This window comes from Prionailurus bengalensis, chromosome F2 (assembly GCF_016509475.1).
Source record: "Prionailurus bengalensis isolate Pbe53 chromosome F2, Fcat_Pben_1.1_paternal_pri, whole genome shotgun sequence".
Taxonomy (NCBI): domain Eukaryota; kingdom Metazoa; phylum Chordata; class Mammalia; order Carnivora; family Felidae; genus Prionailurus; species Prionailurus bengalensis.
The window spans coordinates 67,993,151-68,014,248 of record NC_057353.1 but is presented as its reverse complement, the minus strand read 5'-3'; positions in this window follow the sequence as shown (position 1 = coordinate 68,014,248).

The window sequence follows — 21,098 nt, the reverse complement described above, 5'->3', positions numbered from 1 at the left end:
TGGCACTTTGTTACGGTATTCCGTTACTTGAGCTGACTAATACAGTACTGAGCTGGTGATGTGATCCTAACAGCTTGCACTAAATTGTCCAATGTCAGGTTTTATTCTTTGCAGGTTATTTGCATTTCAAAAGAGAAGGTGGTTAAAATGGTGGAATCGCTAAGTGGTAGGTAGTGCCAAGCTATGTGGTGAGGGGCAGTGTGATGGCCTAATCGGCAAATTCTTTGCCTCACATACAAGATGTGACCCTTTACCAAGAAATTGAATTTCCCTAAGCCTCAGTAGCATACTGAAGTACAGTGATACCCATCTTCCCCAGCGTTCTAGGAGGATTATTTTGATTGCTTTCAGTGGTGGGCTTTCTGATGATCTCAGCAGATCCTTTTCTTCTCTTCATCATCCCCCTTTCCAATTCCCCCTGCATTACTTGGCCTGGAAGTGTGTGTGTGTGTATATATATACACACACACACATATATACACGGAGAATATACATACATATATATATATGGAGAATATACATATATATATGGAGAATATATATATATACGGAGAATTGTTACTGCAACCATCACTGTTCCACGTACCTTTGCACCTGACTCAACGCCTCCAGGATGGAGCCAAACAGAGTAGAAACTTGGCTTAGGGAGAGAGTATGGACTGGCACAGAGCACCAAAAGTATCAGACGCCCAAGAGCCATTGATGACCGACACAGAGGATTGCCTGTGTTGAGCCTGATACCAAGGAGATTGCAACATCTTTTCTGAAGGTGGGCGGGAAAGTGGGTGTGGAGGTTGGGAGGGGAAAGAAACGTCCAGGATGATTGGATTCTGGTGCTACAGCAAGTTTAGGGGATCAACAGAGCAGAGGCCAGATTGTGCCTCTCTCGTAATAGATCAGGATGGCTCTTTCCTTCATCACATTAAATGCTCAAGATTCTAAAGTGTGTCAGCAGGTGGCCCTAGAGGCAGCTGTTTGGTGAGACTGTTGCAAAACATAAGTGACTGCAGAGCAACCAAATCTTGTATGATCTCAAAGGGTCTTCGTGCAAACATAAAGTGATATTTGTACCAATTAGGTTTAACAAGAATAAACCTGGGCATAATAGAGGATTATGAGGATTTTGGATTCTCTCTCTAATGTGAACCATTTGGAATTAATTACCAAAGAGGCAGAGAGACTATGTTGTCCTGAGTGCCAAATATCACTCTCTAGAATTTTAGGGTCACTTCTCCTCCTCGGCCACAGATTTTCCCTAAGGTTAGTTGTCTTCAAATGTCCTCATCTTGGCACCCACCTTGTTGAAAGCCAATCTTCCTCCAGAAGGCAAAAGCCAAGACGAGACAGGCCTCATTCCTGGCTACAGAGGAGAATTCCAGTTCTTGGGGATAGTTCTTGGAGTCACAGAGCTGTCAGAAACTACAAAACTGGTCTCACATGACACAGGAATCTAGAAGAGGAGGACACCATTTGGAAATTTGAGGTTCAGTAAGGGTGTTGAGGAAGAATGAAGAGCTACAGAAATATCTACATATTTCAATCGCCTTGGAACAATATTCAATGAAATGATAGCATATATGGACTGTTCACATTACTGGGCCTGGCACTATAACTACTCAGTACGTGGGGCTGGTGTTCATATGGAAATCAAATGCAAAAAGTCTTCCTGGTTAGTGTGTTTAATATCATACCTGCAGCTTGGCAGGAGGGTCTTGCTTTATTTTCTCCTTTTATCTAGAATTCACCTGTTAGCTTCCCTGAGACTCTTCTTCCCTCTAAATTTCTCATTAAATCCTTTTTACATTAGATCTCAGAAGAGAATGTTATTGATTTTTATGATATTCATTTGTGAAAAATGTATTCAGTCTAGGCAGGGAATATATAAATAACAGTTTTGGGTCCACCTGCCTGTACCCAATGGCGTATTGCTTTGGGCCAGCACGCTCTGAAAGAGAGATGGCATCACCAGCTTAACCTAATAACGTAAGTAATGTTCTGGGTTTCCACTGGAGTCAGTTAAGAAGGCACTCTCTCAGAGAAACATCTTACCTGTCATCAAAAAATGATAGCCAAGGGGTGACAGGGTGGCTCAGTCGGTTAAGTGTCCGACTTCAGCTGCGATCATGATCTCACACTTCGTGGGTTTGAGCCCCGCACCAGGCTCTGTGCTGATGGCTCAGAGCCTGGAGCCTGCTTCAGATTCTATGTCTCCCTCTCTCTCTGTCCCTCCCTGCTGCTGTCCTCCTGCTCACACTCTCTCTCTCTCTCAAAATAAAATAAAATAAAATAAAACATTAAAAAAGTTTTTTTAAATTATCCTCTCTCAAGACAAGAGCTTGGCAGAGAATGCCATATTGTCTTGCAGCAAAATCTTATTTCTGAGGGTCAACAGCTAAGTATCATCCCAGTCTGTCTCTTTTTACGGTCCCTCAGGAACAAGTGACATTCCCCCAAGCAGGGGAATGGCTCAGGTGAACTGAGACAAAAGGTAAAATGCACGTAAGCACGTCAATAATTTAGAAGGCATCACGCCTCACCATTACTAAGCTCCTACTGAGTGCCAGATGCAATGCTAGCTCTTTACAGGACCAAGCTAAATAGGATATGGTACCAATCCCTGTAGCCAAGACTACACTGTATGTTAACTAACTTGAATTAGAACAAAGAAACAAATAAGCAAACAAACAGGGGCACCTGGGTGGCTCACTTGGTTAAGCATCAGACTTAGGCTCAGGTCACGATCTCACGGTTCGTGGGTTCAAGTCCCACGTGTGGCTCTGTGCAGACAGCTCAGAACCCGGAGACTGCTTTGGATCTTGTGTCTCCCTCTCTCTCTGTTCCTCCCCCACTCATGCTCTGTCTCTGTGTCTCAAAAATAAATAAACGTTAAAAAAACTTTTTTTTAAATGATAGCCAAAAGTGACAGACAAGCGGTCCTTTGTAAGTCTTTCAAGTAAATGTGGAAATTCTCCATGTTGTAGAGCAGTAGGATGGGAAGTCCTTTTAGAGTTCTAGGACACATTTGAGAATAGGTGGGAGTTTTGGGTTATCTTTGGTTCTCATTGGTTAATGCTACCAGTAAATGGGTGCTGGGGTGGCTCAGTCCGTTAAGCATCCAACTTCAGCTCAGGTCATGATCTCGAGGTTCATGAGTTCAAGCCCCGCATCAGGCTCTGTGCTGACAGCTCAGAGCCTGGAGCCTGTTTCAGATTCTCTCTCTCTCTCTCTCTCTCTCTCTCTCTCTCTGCGCCCCTCCCCCGCTCATGCTCTGTCTGTCTCTCTCTCGCTCTCTCTCAAAATAAATAAACATTAAAATAAATAAATAAAATAAATAAATAAAATAACTACCAGTAGTTAGTGGGCAAGTGTGACCTGAATGTGTCCTCCCAAATTTCATACGCTGAAGTCCTAACCCCACAATGTGACTGTATTTGGAAATTTGGAAAAATATTTCCTTTAAGGGGCTTTGCAGGCCCCTGAGGAGGTGATTCAGGTTACGCGAGGTCACACGAATGTAATCCAGTAGGACGGTCACACTAATCCAATAGGACTGATCTCCTGATGAGAAGAGGAGGAGATACCGAGGATATGCAGGCACAGAGAAAAGGCCGTGGTGAGGACACGGCAAAAAAGACAGCCATCCACAAGCCCAGAAGAGAGGCCTCCAGAGAAACCAGACCTGGTGACACCTTGGTCTTGGGCTTCCAGCCTCCAGAATGGTGAGACATAACCGTCTGATGTTTAAGTCACCCAGCCTGTGCTACTTAGTTGTAGAAGCCCTAGCAAACTAGGACAGCAAGGGACAGAAGTGCTCAATGCCCTACAAAGTGTATGATGGCAGATTCTGCACACTAAGAAATTGCCCTGTCCCAAATGCTAGTAGCATCCTCTAGAGAAACACCAATGTAGTCCCAGCCCTTCGTATTATAGCTCTGTTAGATCTGTTTTTGAGGGAAAGTATCATATCTTGGTTTTGTTTGTCAGTTTTTGGAATGTATTTAATCTTATTTCTAGTTGTTTTTGTTTGGGTTTTTTTAAATGTTTATTTATATTTGAGAGACAGAGAGAGAGAGAGAGAGAGAGAGAGAGAGAGACAGAATCCGAAGCAGGCTCCAGGCTCTGAGCTGTCAGCACAGAGCCCAACGCGGGGCTCAAACTCATGAGCCTTGAGATCATGACCTGAGCCAAAGTCGGATGCTTAACCAAGTGAGCCACCCAGGTGCCCCTGTTTGTTTGTTTATTTGTTTCTTTGTTCTAATTCAAGTTAGTTAACATACAGTGTAGTCTTGGCTACAGGGGGTGGTACCATATCTTATTTAGCTTGGTCCTGTAAAGAGCTAGCATTGCATCTGGCACTCAGTAGGAGCTTAGTAATGGTGAGGCGTGATGCCTTCTAAATTATTGACGTGCTTACGTGCATTTTACCTTTTGTCTCAGTTCACCTGAGCCATTCCCCTGCTTGGGGGAATGTCACTTGTTCCTGAGGGACCGTAAAAAGAGACAGACTGGGATGATACTTAGCTGTTGACCCTCAGAAATAAGATTTTGCTGCAAGACAATATGGCATTCTCTGCCAAGCTCTTGTCTTGAGACAGGATAATTAAAAAACCTTTTTTTTAACATTTTATTTTATTTTTTTTGAAAGAGAGAGAGACAGAGTGTGAGCTAGGGAGGGGCAGAGAGAGAGGGAGACACAGAATCTGAAGCAGGCCCCAGGCTCTGAGCTGTCGGCACAGAGCCTGATGTGGGGCTTGAACTCACAAACTGTGAGATCATGACTTGAGCCAAGTCGTCGGATGCTTAACCGACTGAGCCACCCAGGCACCCCAAGAGAGAGGATAATTTAAAGTCCTTTAGCATATGAAGTGGCTGCTTTGGGTTTCAAAGAGTTTTTCCTATGGAGGTTCCAGAAAGAAGACTGAGACGAAGCCTTTGGCCAAAGGTGGACAGCTTTAGATTTAGAAAAGTTAACACTGGGAGCAGGAAAGAAGGGCCCGTCCTTCTTCCCGGGCCACCCTGTCTTGAGATTGCACTCCGGTCATTCATGGTTACCTGACATTCCGTTGTATACTTGTTAGTTTCTTTGTTTATTGTCTTTATCTCCAACTAGCATGTCAACTCTCTGAGGCGGTTGTCTATGCAATCACTGTTATATTCCACGCATTTAAAACGGTACCTCACAGTTCAGTAAATATTTACTGAGTGAATGAGTGAGTTTTCTTTTTTCTTCATCTCCCTTCCACATCTAAAGAAAAAGAAGAAGAAGAAATTATTTAATGTGAGAGGATATCTTTAAAGCTTTTGAACTCATTCACTGGATTTCCTCTACTTGCAGAGGAAATCCTAAGAACTAGCTTCATAAACTCTCATCCTGAAAGATCTAAGGACAGGCACATCTCTGACTCAGTGCTCATTGTTTTGTACTCTGCGTTTGCTTCCTTTGAATTCCTTTGCAGAGTTTACGGTGTGACAAATGATATCTCTAATGGCATTGGGCCACTGATTGTTCAGAAAGTGCCTGTATAAAATAGAGCTGATGTCCTGGATGCCTGCCTGTTTCTGGCGAGCAAGGCTGGGAATGTATTACGTGGATGGTGGTGACTCCTTCTCGGTCGTGGATTTAGTGGGCACTAGGTCTCAGTGGAGCTGCCCAAAGAAGTGTGTCATGTCACTGAACGAAGTCATACCTCCTTATCCATCATCTCTGTAGAAAGTGGATATGGGTGAAAAGGTGAAGGCAGGATTCTGCATTAGAAGACAATTGTAGCAGGAAATCCAGGGCCCTCGGGTCACTGAGATTTAGCAATCAGCGTTGGGACTTTTCTTTTCCACAAAAGAATAAATGTCCAAGGAAACACCCGGCTGAGTGACCAAGAATGTGCATCTTCACAAAGGATTGGGACCATGCAGTTCTTTGTTTACCAGTATCCGGAAAGATCAACCACATTCCTTTGGGATAAATTACCTGGTGACTCTTTATGAGGGTGGGAAAGGGAAGGAGGGAGAGAGAATCCACAGTGTGGCACTTTACAATATGATATCTGCATTATGTCAAGTCTAAGTGCAGAGCAAGTCGTTTGTTACCCATGACAGTCTTTATTCTTTTCTTTTTTATTTATTTTTGAGAGAGAGACAGAGAGAGACAGAGTGTGAGCGAGGAAGGGGCAGAGTGAGAGGGAGACACAGAATCCGAAGCAGGTTCCAGGCTCTGAGCTGTCAGCACAGGAGCCCGAGCAGGGCCCAAACTCATGAACCGTGAGATCGTGACCTGAGCCGAGTCACGCACTTAACCGACTGAGCCACCCAGGCACCCCAACAGTCTTTATTCTAAAATGGAGTCTCTTTATTCACATAAAGAAAAAAACCTCTTAGTAGCTCTTGGACAATAGTACGAAATAATGGGCTCCTGATCTATATTGTCATCATAAAAAGAGCTTTCATCTGCTTAGTGGTGCAAAGCTGACCAAGTGCTTCCCGACCAATATGCCACTTACTCCTCACCACGTGTCTGTGAAGAGAACAGAGCAGGAACCATGACCATTTGGCAGACAGAAAAACTGAGGATCTGAGAGAGGAAGTGAGGTCCCTAAGCTCATTGAACCAGTGGTGGAGTTGGGTTTAAAGCCCTGGTCTTCCAGCCCCCACTCCCACTGTGTCTGGCTCTACAGTGTCTTTAGATGCAGCACTCCACGGTGGGCCACCAATAGAGTGGCCATGTGATTTATCACCCAAACCAGGACACCTTGGAGAGTGAAAAGAGCTCTATGAAAAATTATTCTGAGACAATAACTGGAAACCAGGACTGTCTCAGGAATAATTGGATAAACAGTCTCCTTAATCATAGGGCAGAAGCAGAGGAGACAGGTGCCCATACACTGCCCTGCTCCTTTCTCTTTGGCAGGAGATACAAATGTTCATCTCTTTTTTTTGAAAGCGAGTGACTTTTCAGTCCTAAGCAACATGGTTCGATCAACGGACCTGGTTGGGTCAAATAATGAGGAGCCAGTTCCCTACCTTTGATTGGCCTGGACCCCAAAGCTCAGGAAATATGGCCAGTACTTGGCAGATGCAATTAGAATAAAGGAGGGAGGGGTGCCTGGCTGGCTCAGTTGGTGGAGCGTGCGACTCAGGGTGGTGAGTTCGAGCCCCATATTGGGTGTAGAGACTACTTAAGAATAAGATCTTAAAAAAAAAAAAGGAAGGAAGGAAGAAAGGAAGGAAGGAAGGAAGGAAGGAAAGTGGCTTCAGTAGGATGTCGAGTAGGAGGCTGATGAGAACAGTCGGGAAGGACAACTTGAGTAAATCATGACCTGACAGCTAGGCAGCAAACGGCTCGAGTGTTATTATCAGTGTCTGTGTGTTTCTGCTGGGAAAGGCAGATTCTGTCACGTGGATAAGGCCTGGAGGCTTCCTAGAAGGGTAGAGACTGCCCCATCTGGATGGCTAGATGATTTGTTTCCTGGTCACCGTTAATATCTAATATCTCAGTGGTCCCTATTATGGCAGGAACTTGCTTCTGGATATAGCTACTCATGCAAAAATGCGTGATTACGATGAATAGTAATTATATTTCTAATGATAGCACATTACCTTTGCAGAATGCTTTTCTCAACTTTAATATTTTTACCCATAAATTCATACAGGTAAAGTTCTTAAATCAGTGCCCGTCATGTGAGAAGTGCTGTGTAAGGGGTTTCTATTGCTGTCATTTTTATTTCATTTGATTCGCACAAACACTTTACAAAATACATTACATGGATAGGATGGAAGAAAACTAAGCCCATCTGGCTGAATTTCTTTTCTGTTGTCAACCAGGCTATCTGTTTCAACAGTATGACCTGGTCAGAAACCTTTTGAGTTCTGCTAAGAACAACATCTTCAAACCTATGATGCCTCACTTTCAGTCTGTAGGTCTAGACTCTCCCCTGGTCCACATCACTTGGATATTTGGTAGCATGTGGGTATTTTGGAAACTTGAAGCAAGTTTGCCTGTCCCTAAAAGCTCATTAGCATCCTAAGGCTACAATGTGGCCGGGTTATTGGCTGTGTCAGCGTGTGCTGTGTCCTGTCTAACTCACTCTCCGTCACCAGGGCAGTAAAGCAATGTCCCATGACAGGAGCCACCTTTTTGAGCCCACTCTGCATAGCTGTGTTTGCAAAGGCACCACAGGAGCCAAAGGCATCTGTCACAATTCATTGTTGCTGCATTTCCAAAAAAAAAAACCCTCAATGAACAAGGAAAGAATTGTCCTCTTTCAGCCAGAGCAGGGCACTGCTGATTTCTATCAGCTCCCTACAGTAAGGGTGGAGAAGTGAAATCAATACAAAAGCCAACTGAAGTTGTTTCTAGGGTACATGTAGACACTTTGCCAAAATCATGTCTTTAGAATAAAAGAAGAATCAACGGGAAAGTTTACTGTGGGTTTGCACCTTGAGAAAGGTCCGATCTGAGTAAGGGTAGCAGCATGGTGCCAGGCCAACATCAAAGCCTTGTGAGAATTAGACGTGGAGAGCAAAGTAGTGGGTGCTTGTGTTTGATTCTGACGAACTTACGAAGTTGGTGACATCTTGTTGGGGACTTCTCTGGAAAGGCCCCGTCCTTGGGACTGGAGGTGAATCTTTGCTGGTATATTAGTCAGGGTTCTCCAGAGGAACAGAACCAGTAAGAGATGGAAGGGGGAGGAGAGGGAGGTAAAAAGATTCATTCTAAGGAATTTGTTCATGCAATTATAAAGGCTGACAAGTCCCCTGATCTGCAGAGGAATTAGGCAAGCTGGACACCCAGAAGAGACAACGGTTAAGTTCCAGTCTGAGTCCAAAAGCCTGAAACCTAACAGCCAATGCTGCAGTTTGAGTCCAAGACAGGAGAAACACCAGTGTTCTAGTTCAAGCCTGTTAGCCAGGAAACTTCTGTCTTGTAGCAGGGGAAGTCAGCCTTTTTGTTCCATTCAGGCCTTCAAATGATTGGATGAAGTACCCCCACCGTATGGAAGGCAATCTGCTTAGTCAATCTACTGGATTTAAATGTTAAGCTCCTCCAGAAACACCCAGAACAGTGTTTGATCAAATATCGAGGCACCAGGTGGCCCAGTCAAGGTGACACAACATTAATCATCACGCTGGTATCAGAGGTGCACCGGAAATGATGAAGGGTCATCTGGGAACTGCTGTAAGCAGAAGTCCATCATCTTAATGCACATATAAATAAATGTGCAGCTAGCCAAGGCATCTGGTGGAGTGCTAGAACTCAGGAGAGATGGAAAGGAAATTAAGATGACTCATCAGCCCACCAGGGGAACTGACACAGCCAGAGAGCATTGCTGATATGCTTGAATTGAAAACTCTTCCTACATCTGGCTGTTTAGAAAGCACGTCTTTTTTTTTTTTTTTTTGGTTTTTTGTTTATTTATTTTGAGGGGGGTAAGGGTAGAGAGAGAGAGAGAGGGAGAGAGAGAGAATCCCAAGCAGCCTCCGTACCATCAACACAGAGCCTGACGCAGGGCTAGATCCCACGAAAGGTGAGATCATGACCTGAGCCGAAATCAAGAGTCGGACGCTGAACCTACCAAACCACCCAGGCGCCCCTAGAAAGCACATCTTAAACATGGGCTGTGTTTACTGCTAAAACAATTCGAAAATCTCAGAAAAGAAATTACGACCAGAATTCCACCGATAATCATAGCAAGTATTGTTTCTTCATCGTTCTTCCCATTTTTATTTGTTCGCATACAGGTTTTTACATAGTTGTATTGTATGTTGAATATGAGTTGCACTTGACCAAAGGCAAGTTTTCCCCCCAGTGGATATTTGGCAGTGTGTGGAGACATTTTTGGTCAAAACTAAGCAGAGGGGTTCACTAGAGGCCCACTGGGAGGAGCCAGGGTGCTGCTAAATAAACATCCCCCAACAAAGAATTATCTGATGCAAACAATAAGGTTGAGAAACCTTGTTCCACTTTTTACAACTAACTTTACTTCATATACAGTAATCCAATATTACTATGCATCTTCCAATTGATTTAGTCTATGTATCATGTTGTTGGTAACTGAATTGTGGGTACTGAATGAAATTTATTAATGAATGCATAATATTCCATTGAGTTAATATGAAGAAATTTCCAAAACTGTCCCCCTATTGTTGGACATTAAGGACCAAAGGTTTGCTACTAAAAATAGCACTGCAATGAGCATTGTGGAAATACCTTAATTTCAAATATTTCCTTTGGATTAATTCCCACTTGTGAGATAGAAAATCTGCTGCAGAAAAGGAAACGGCAATGTTTTGTGATTAATAGGACATGATCTAGGTTCTTGAGAGCAGGGACCTGCCTTATTTAATGTTTTAACCCCTAAAACTTAAACCAGTGACTTGCCTATGCTGAATCTCAATAAGTGTTCATTCAGTAAAAATTTTTATTATATTAAAGAAGTAAGTATTCCTCAAGATCCAGTTTGCTAAGAATTTTTTTAAAAACTGGGATGATTATATTTTTTCTCCTTTGATCTGTGAAACATATCTTATTAATATTAACAACTGGGTGGCTCAGTTGGTTAAGCATTCGACTGGCTCAAGTCATGATCTCACAGCTCAGAGCCTGTTTTGATCTCTGTGTTTCTTCTCTCTCTGCCCCTCCCCTGCTTGTATTCTGTCTCTCTCTCTCTCAAAAATAAACAAACATTTAAAAAATTAACAAATTTTTTAATGTTTTATTATCTTTTGTGTTCTTGAAATTAATCCTACCTGATCACGAGTGTAATTCTTTGTATATATTGATGAATTTGGGCTATTAGTATGTCATTTAAGGTTTTTTTTTTTTTTTTTTTTTAACGTTTATTTATTTTTGAGACAGAGAGAGACAGAGTATGAACAGGGGAGGGGCAGAGAGAGAGGAAGACACAGAATCTGAAGCAGGCTCCAGGCTCCGAGCTGTCAGCACAGAGCCTGACGCGGGGCTCGAACTCACAGACTGTGAGATCATGACCTGAGCCGAAGTCGGACGCTCAACCGACCAAGCCACCCAGGCGCCCCAAGTTTTTTTTTTTTTTTTAACATTTATTTATTTTTGAGACAGGAGCGACAGAGCATGAACAGGGGAGGGGCAGAGAGGGAGGGAGACACAGAATCTGAAACAGGCTCCAGGCTCTGAGCTGTCAGCACAGAGCCCGACGCGGGGCTCGAACTCACCGACTGCGAGATCGTGACCTGAGCCGAAGTCGGACGCTCAACCGACCAAGCCACCCGACGCCCCAGTATGTCATTTAAGTTTTATTCCCCCAAAAGATTAATTTATGATTCTAGTTTTCATGCTGCTTATGCCTAGACATGTACTAAGGGAGGAGGACGGTGGCAAAATGCCCACGTAGTTAGAATAGAAGTCACAGAGGGAAGCAGAGGGAAAATCACATGTAGAGATAAATGTATAGGGGGAAAAAAATAATACATCATAGCTTCAACACATGGCCTCACTTTTTTGTATTTTTATTATTTCTTTTTAATGTTTATTTAATCATTTTGAGGAAAGGGGTGAAAGGGCAGAGAGAGAGAGAGAGAGAGAGAATCCGAAGTAGGCTCTGCACTGTCAGCACAGAGCCTGACACGGGGCTTGATCTCATGAACCATAAGATCATGACCTGAGAGGAAATCAAGAAAGAGTCAGAGTCTTAACTGACTGAGCTACACAGGCACCCCTTTTGGGTATCTTTAAAGAGAGTATAGAACTAGTGGGAAAAAAGTATGATGTGAAACTAACATAAATCTCTTTAAGTAATAAATGAATGAATAAGTAAATAGCCTTCCATCCTTGGAGAATTTATTCAATGCTTTTTCATTCATCAATTATTCAATAAATACTTACAAAGCCCCCATTGCAATGAGCCATTGTGTTGGATGCTATAGACGTCATGGTGAATAATTTATTCTGTCTAGTGGAAATAGCCATATCTTGGAAGATACAATTTAGACAATGCTACTCTTAACTCAAAGTACTGGGGAAAAAGAAGTGATTTATTTATTTATTTTTCTTTTAAATAGGCTTCATGCCCAGTGCAGAGCCCAACATGAGGCATGAACTCACTCACGACCCTGAGATCAAGACCTGAGCTGAGATCAAGAGTCAGATGCTTAACTGACTGAGCCACCCAGGTGACCCAAGAAGTGATTTCTTTAATTATGAACTTAACATATGCTTCATGCAAAAAAAGAAAGAGAAAACCACCAAGAAGTTTATACAAATGCATTACCATTCAAATATAGCTACTGTCTCATTGTATATAAATGTGTAACAACCCCAAACATAGTGGTTAACACAATTTATTATTGTATTTCAGAACTCTGGACCCGATATGCTCAGTGGGGCAATTCTCACTAGAATTGGCTTGGGCTCCCTCAGGCACGGTGGTTTCCAGGCACTTAGACTTCTTAGGTAGAGGTTGACTTCTAAGAGACACTGGCAGAAGCTATAAGGCCTCTTAGGACCTAGCCTCAGAAGTCACATAGCATGACTTCAGTAGCATTCTGTTGCTTAGAGCAGTCATAAGTTAGGCCACATTCCAGGGAGCACAGGAACCGACCGTACTTCTGGCTGTGTGCACAGGGGAGAAGAAATACTTGGTGGTTGGTCACGTTGGAGACAAGCTACCACAATTGCTTATCTTCATCAGTATGGCTTTTCAGGAATTATTCTGCGTACCCCGAATACAAACATTAAAGTCAGGGAATTGACATTGATAGTTAGGACTATCTAATCCTCAGAACTCACTCAAGCTTTGTCAGTGATTCCCACAGAAGAAGCCGGTTCAGAACCACACACTGCATTTAGTTGTCAAGGCCCTCTAGTCTCCTTTAGCTTGGAACGGTTCTACCTTTGACGTTCACGAACTTGACACCCTTGAAGATCACAGGCAAGTTAGCATGTAGGATGTACATAATCCTCTATCTTATGAGTGGAGCTAGGTGGAAGGAGGCAGCCCCAGACCTCTGCTTCACGCACTTGGAATGTAGCCTGTGCAACAGGTATTTGGGAGGGACAAAAAAATGCTGGTGGCCTGATCCTTCAGAGAAAATACCAAAGCCCTTAACTAGGAGCATCATCAAGATCCTGTTGATTCTCCACAGTGTCTCCTTCCATTCCATTCCAGTCCTGACCTCACCTTCTCCTTGACCATTACAAGAGCCTTCTACCTGTGTTCCTGCTGATTCTTCACCAACAATTCAGCCAACTCACTTCCTTAAAAAACTCACTCAAGGGTCTTCCAGAAGGTGCATAGTCTCAGTCTTCATGGATCGCTCTTCAACCTTGTTCTTAACATTTCATCTCTATTGTTGCGCATTCCAATGTCCAGCAGCATGGAAGATGCAATTATTATCGAGGTCAGACTGTGTGTGAGGCCCTATGCTAAATGCCTCGCGTATTCTAACCCATTCGTTCCTCACAACAACCCTGTAAGTTTGGTACTTTCCTCACTTTACAGATTTTGAAATAGAAGCTTAGAAAAGTAAAAGAACTAGGCCACTGTTTTATAGCGAGAAAGTGGGAGACTGGATCAAATAGAATTAGAACACAGGGCATGTAAATGGTACCACAAGACCAGTACACGGGAAACAATTAGCAAAAGATGTAAGATGCGTTAAACTGCTTCGTTTTCCTAACTTTATTATGGTTTGTTTTCTCCCTCTCCAAATTGTGACTGCATTCCAGAGCAAAGACTGCATTTGCCATTAATTTTATTTTTTAGAACACTTAGTGCTCTGCTGGGCATAAAGTGAGCCCCCAGGAAGTCAGTGTTAGGGGACAGTGACTATAGAGACTGAATACTTATGGAATGAATAGAAGGTCTAGAATGTTGAGACAAGTTCAGTTTTCACTAAATGCCAGCCAGAGAGAGAATCTGAAACTCAGAGGGGAGGGGACCCACTCACAGTCACACGGCTCGTTAGAAACAGACTAGGCAGAAACAAGTTCCCCAGACTCCCTGCCTAGCACACCTTCCCCAGAGCCCACTGCCTGCTTAGGTCAGCCCAGCACATGGTGTCCACACCATGGTTTTCTAGCCCATGGGACTCGCTCACCCCAAAATATACTGCTGTTCTCTTTCTAGCTCTTACATGAAGAAAGTTAGCTCAAGAGTCGTTTCTTAGAAGCCTGGCCAGAACCCTCTAGTCTGATTGAGAGGCCCCTCTTGTCTATCTTTTGGCACTCGGTATTCTCCTACCAGATCATCCTGCAGGGATCGCCCTCACTAACTTACTTGTCTGCCTTCCCGTTAGATTAGAAACTTTTTGAAGGCAGGACCTACCGCTCCTTTGACTTGGTGAAATTATTGCCTAACATAGCCTCTGGCACATGGCCTTCTAACATGGATGCTTAGTAAATGAATGCAGTCCAGGTAACCCAGTGTGTGATGTAAAGGTCATAGTCAACAATGGCTTCTTGGACATGAAATGAAGGGTGACTCTGGTTAACCAGATGGTGGCGGGTGAAATAAGACAATATGCTCCTTTAGGGCCCCCATGTGCACGATTTGCTTCTGGGGAGACAACAGTGAGTGTGACAGACATGGTCTTTGCCTTCATATGGAGTTTCCAGCTTAGTGGTGGATGCGGACAATCAAGAGACAAACACATGAATAAGCAAGATAATTTCTGGTAGCGGTTAAGTGCTTTGAACAAAATAAAAGAGGGAAATATGATAAGGAATGGAATGGCTGGAATGAGGGAGGCCTCCTTTAGATAAAGTAATCCAGGAAGGCCTCTCTGAAGAGGTGGCATTTCAGCTGAGACCCACAAGATGAGAAGGAGCCAGCTTGTAGTTAGGGTGTTCTAGGGAAAAGGGCTAGTCACTGCAAAGCCCCTGAGGTGGAAAGACTTGGAGCTGTTCAAAGCACAGCAAGAGGACTAGACTGGGCTGGAGCACAGGATGAATGGGAAAGTGGTAGAGGTGAGGCTAGGGAAGCAGAGCACAGAACACGGAGGCCCGGGAGGCCCAGGTAAAGAGCCTGGAGGTACTCTCATCAGTATGGGAAGACGTCCTGTTTTGGATGTTGAAAAGATGGTCCAGGGTGGGAGTCAGGTCAGGAGAGTTAACATTGGGTTAGCACCCTCATCAGGGTTGAGTCCTATAGTACCCAGTGGGAAGTACCCAGAGAGGAAATACCCAGAGAGGAAGCTAGGAGCTAAAAACAAAAGGCCATGTCTGTAAGAAATTTGTAGGCTTTAAAAAAAAAATTTAACTTTATTTATTTGGAGAGACAGAGATAGCGAGCAGGGGAGGAGCAGAGAGAGGGGGAGAGAGAGAATCCCAAGGAAGCTCTGTGCTGACAGAGGGCTCAAACCCATGAAGTGAGAGATCATGACCTGAGCCAAAACCAAGAGTTGGATGCTTAACCCATTGAGCCACCCAGGCACCCTGAAATTTGTAGACTTTTTAATTTCCCTATATTTGTTCTTTTTGTAACCCCATGTTCTGTGAAACTCTTAAGCCTCATGAATTTGTTTCTGGAGAATGGGGCCATCAGGTGGAGTTGATGATAAGTAACCCCCAAACAGTAGACAGAGTAGGAGGCCTGTGGCTAAGGGGAAGAAAACCAGCCAAGTCGCCAGGGAATGTTGAAAAAAAAAAAGGAAGGAAGGAAACATTAGAACTAGCAGGTTTGGGCTTGAGGAGCACAAAGGGGGAGAAAGAGAGCTTTTACACGTAATTATATCCATTTACTTGTATAGACAGACCCTTAATCACAGCATTTTATGGCTCAGCCCTTTCAAAAGTATAGAATTACGTTGCCTAATTAACACTTCTAAGTCTCTTACCAACATTTAACTCACGCGCCTTTATTTTAGCCCCCGGACCCTACGTGGACAGTGGATTTTATTGGCAATAGGGAACCAGCGTGACGTACTTAAGATGCATTGCTAAAAGCAGGGTCAAGAAAGACTTTATCCTAATAGGCTGTAGAAATTTCTGTATGCGCTGGTCGAGCAATCCAGACCCCAACTGCCTGTGATTTAGGGCAGCTGTTGTAAAAAGGAAACCAACCTGAAAGGGCAGGCTTGAGACTCTTCTTAATTTCCCTTCTGGTAAAAAGAAAAAAAAAAAAAAAACAAAAAAAAACCCCTTCCTGGTCTTTCTACCGGGATGGCAAATATTGGTCCACACATGTGAAGGAACGTTGGGTTGGTTTCATCTCCAAGTTCACGAATGCCATGTGCTCAGCCTGTCATAGTTACTTGGCAAATGTTATGAAATAATTCTTCGGGAAGAAATAGGCCATAGAGCTAAACTGGGTGAGCCAAACTAGGTCATGGGCACAAAGATGGGAGTGTTGCTGGCCAAGGCTCTGGAGCCAGAAGGCAGCCATCTGTGGGGACCCAGGGCAGTACTCATGCTCACCACACAGGCTCATTACCACTTCCTGCCATGAAAAGCTGGAAAGCCTTAGGAAAGGAACATCTTGCTCTTGCTGAGCCGCCTTAAAAGGGAGACTTCCAGCCCAGCATTCAAGTCCTGGCTTGCTAGCTCTGTGACACTGCGAAGTCACTGAATTGTTGTGAGTCGCGTTTTCTCATCTGTAGAATAGGAGGTGATGATACTTATCTAGGGTTTTTGAGAGCTCCAGTTAGAGACCTAGAGAACCGAGCGCCTAGGTGACTCCAAGTTTCTTTCCGTGTAGCCAAAGTGTTCGTATCACGTGAAACCCAGCTTCGCCCCTTTGCAGCCACCCGACAAAGCTGCCGCTGAGGCAAGCTCTGGGATGCCCGTGCACCTCAGTTTCCTCATCAGCAAAGTGGGCCCAAGCCTAACAGAGCCTGTCCCCTAGGTTGTGAGGAGGAGCGTGGTGAATACGTGAAAGGTGCTGAGAACAGGGTCTGGAGCACAGGAAATGTACTCGGTTGTCTTCTTCCTGTCCCCATGGCACCAGGCACCCACCATGCATGTTGGGACTTCTCCACGTTTCTAAGAACTAAGACCCTTGAAAAGATTTGGTAGAAATGTGTCACGGAATCCCCCTTCATGGGACTGCCCTTTGCATCTGTTTCTGTTTCCTCAGAGAAACACCGTCATGAGCCAAAATTTCCAACGAAGTCTCTGGAACTTTAAGTTGAACAAGACTTATAAGAACAGACCTGTGTTAGGCCCCTGGCCAGACCTTTTGCATCCTCTCACGTGTCACCATCCCACGCCCCCTTGCCACTCCCCAGTCTATGGCTTGACTCCTCACAGCTTCTGTGCAGGGGCAAGTTCCCTGGTATGACATGAGCTCCCTACCCCGTTGCTAGTCAAAGAACGTCTGCGGTGGATGTGGCCTGGGAGAGTCAGGACAGAGCGAGAGAAGAGGCTGGCGCCAGGAGGGGGCAGCCTCTGAGGGCCCTTGCCGGAAGAGCTTCCTCTCGCGTGGGCAACTTGGTGGGACCACCTTAGAAAAGTGGCAGAGTCTAAGGACCTTAATGCAAACTTGAGGTCATGCTGTCAAAACGTGGAGAGCACCTGGCATTGCGCTGTTTGGGCGCAGTGTTTTGTATAGTCTGTCAACAGTACTCCTCAGAGAAATGGAGTGGTCAAGTCTGTAGATGACGGGTCCCGCGTGGAACAAAGATCCAGAGGAGAAAGGGGTGCCGGAAGTCAGTCATTAAGGACAGGAAAAGAAAAGAACGGGGGAGCACCTGGGTGGCTCAGTCGGTTGAGCGTCCGACTTCGGCTCTGGTCACGATCTCACGGTCCAAGAGTTCGAGCCCCGCGTCGGGCTCTGGGCTGATGGCTCGGAGCCTGGAGCCTGCTTCCGATTCTGTGTCTCCCTCTCTCTCTGACCCTCCCCCGTTCATGTTCTGTCTCTCTCTGTCTCAAAAATAAACGTTAAAAAAATTTTCTTAAGAAAAGAATGGGATGTAGGTTACCTCTATTACCCCTGGAAGCAGCAGAGTCATTTGGGTTGTGGTTTAGGAGGAAGCAGGTGGCAGGAAGGAAAAGTTCCTGATGACTGCAAGGACTTTATGATATAGCAGGTGACAACTGACCTGTCCTCTGACAGCTTCAGATCAGGTTTTTAGGGGCACAATCTGGTGAAATGCCTCAGTCTATTGTCAGAAGTAGAGGAGGAGCAAGGAGAAAAGTATTTTTGTTTTCGTTTTGTTTTTTTAGAAGTGTATTTATTTATTTTGAGAGAGACAGAGAGAGAATGAGCAGGGGCGGGGCAGAGAGAGGAGGGGGGACACAGGATTTGAAGCAGCTCCAGGCTCTGAGCTGTCAGCACAGAGCCTGAGGCGGGGCTCGAACTCATGAACTGTGAGACGATGACCTGAGCCGAAGTTGGGACGCTTCGCCAACTAAGCCACCCAGGCGCCCCAAGGAGAAAAGTTTTCAAATAGGTCCTTCCGATTCGCACATTCCTGCTCCCAAGCCATGGTCCCGCCAGTTTCCTGAGTTCAGAGTCACAGCAAACAGGCCGCTGTGTACAGAAAGGCTGTGGATGTAACTGGGGGCTTAGAGAGCCAAAAGGGGGTTCAAGAAATGGACCTTCCTGCTCTCGCCTACATCCGATGACTGCTTGTTGTGGGGATATGGAGGCCAGCTTCTCCCCGCGACACTTGGGATAACCTGAAAGGGCCCTTCTAGTTCCAGAGTTCTACATCGCCTTAGTGCCATGCAAATAGTGCAATCGAGATTTGATCAAGGGCTTTCTGGCTCTGTCCAGACTGTACCCAGAATACTATGCTTTTCTGCTGCCATGGAACCATGCAGAAAACAGCAGGGGGTGAACGAAGAAAGAAGCATCACAGTGTCTTCTTGGTGAACTCAGGCCCAGCACTGTTGCCTTTTCTAGTACATAAGGTCATGGCGGGTTGGAGGGACAGCCTGTAAGGGGCTGAGACAGGGCAGATAGTACTTATGTCATGTTTCCTGCTGGGTTTTACTGGCAAGTCAACAGACCTTGCTGACTCATGGAGACGGGGATAGCAAGGTCCAGAGGTGATGTTTTAGGGAGTGCAGGTTTGGATGATAGAGGGTGGAATATTAAGGTATGAGGTAATCAGCAACTCCTTATATGATTACTTGGATAGCAGTGGGATTGGTGAAATCAGAGCAGAGTGGTAACCACGTGAGCTTTACTAGGGCAGGGTTCTAACTATCCTAAGGCATCTGTGCTCCATTTTGAACTCATAGTATCATTCTCATATCGTACCGGTCATCCAGCCTCCTTTGACGCAGCAGGTCAGTCATAAAAGATTCACTTGTGACCTATTGTATGCTGGGCCCTTGGCTATAGGTTCTGGGATCGAAAGATACTAAGTACGCAATGCTTGGGGCGCCTGGGTGGCTCAGGGCGTTAAGCATCTGACTTTGACTCAGGTCGTGATGTCACCGTCTGTGACTTTGAGCCCCATGTCGGGCTCTGTGCTGACAGCTCGGAGCCCAGAGCCTGCTTCGGATTCTGTGCCTCCCTCTCTTTCTGCCCCTCCCCTGCTCATGCTCTGTCTCCCTCTCAAAAATAAATAAACATTAAACAAGGTATTTACTCAATTCTTAAACAATAATACCTGCTCAAGGAGCCTCCTGACACTTGACAGATATTTCCAATACAATGGCATCATTGCTTGACTCTGTCAGTTTAGGGGAAATCGTTTGCTGCAGTAACAAATGATCCCCCAAATTTTAGTGGCTTACAACAAAGTTTACTTCTCCCTCGCCTGACTTGATCTTCACAGATTGGCTGAAATTCTGCTCCATGTCCTTTTCGTTATGGGACCAAGCTAGTGGGAGAAGCCGCAATCTAGAATACTCCAATCTCGTGATATAGGGAAGAGACAGAGTGGAAATACACAATAGCTCTTCAAAGCTTCTGTTGGTAGTGGGACAGGTCCCCTGCGCTCACATTTCATTGGCCAAAGCGAGTCACATGGCCAGGCGTGACATCATCAGCAAGGCAACCCTGGGCAGTTAGCAGTTAGCAGTTGGCAGTTAACAGTTGAGAGGGAAGAAACACACTCCTCCCTAGCGCCCTAGCGGAGTTAGGCACTAGGGCCAGACAGCTGGCGGAAGGGCACTGACGTTTTAGAGCTCCTCTTCATTCTCTATTGACACATTTTAATTAAGCCCACGGTTGTTTCTCTTTTTTTTTTTTTTTTTTTTTTTTTTTTTTTTTTTTAAAATTTTTTTTTTTCAACGTTTTTATTTTATTTTTGGGACAGAGAGAGACAGAGCATGAACGGGGGAGGGGCATAGAGAGAGGGAGACACAGAATTGGAAACAGGCTCCAGGCTCCGAGCCATCAGCCCAGAGCCCGACGCGGGGCTCGAACTCATGGACCACGAGATCATGACCTGGCTGAAGTCGGCCGCTTAACCGACTGCGCCACCCAGGTGCCCCGGTTGTTTCTCTTTTTTAAAATTTTTTCTGCCCTGTCTTTAGAGACCTTTTGCCAGAGCTGATATAGTGAAAAGGAGGTATTAGAATTAGTGTTGCTGTTCTATACAACTGGAGGCCTACATGAAACGTTCAAGCAACGTGGAAGGCTGTTTCCTGGCAACCCTACGTGGTCCATAGCTGTTGCTATAAATTGGGGGTACGTTTCTAGAAAAGCCATTGGGCTGAAGCCTGGGTTTCAGTCCTGACCTGCTACTGACGAGCTGTGTGATTTTGAGGAGTCAACCTGGCCTCTTGGAGCTTTAGTTCATCTGCAAAACAAGGGTGGTTGTGAGAAAAGGAAATTGTAAACCGGGAAACACTTTCCAGACGTTCAGCCTTTGTGAAACTGTGATGGAGATGTCATAAGAATCGGGCGGTTTTGTGTGTGTGTGTGGGGGGGGGGGGTTGTGTTTGTTTTTGTTTTTGTTTTCCATTGTGGTGGGAAGCTGGTGCACAGAATAAGAAAGGGTACTACAGCAGCTGAGATGTGCTGAAGCTGGTAATTATCTGCTAGACGGGCTGAGTTTTGATTGTAAGTGTGCCTGGCAAACCTATCAATGAGCCATGTGCCTTGATGAAACGCTGACAGTCTATTTACACAGAGGCAGCTGGGATATTATAAAAGAATGAAGGCATGCTGGAAGTCTAAGTCATTATGAAGGGTAGGACTTCATTTATCTGTGCGGCTGATGGCTCCAGGATG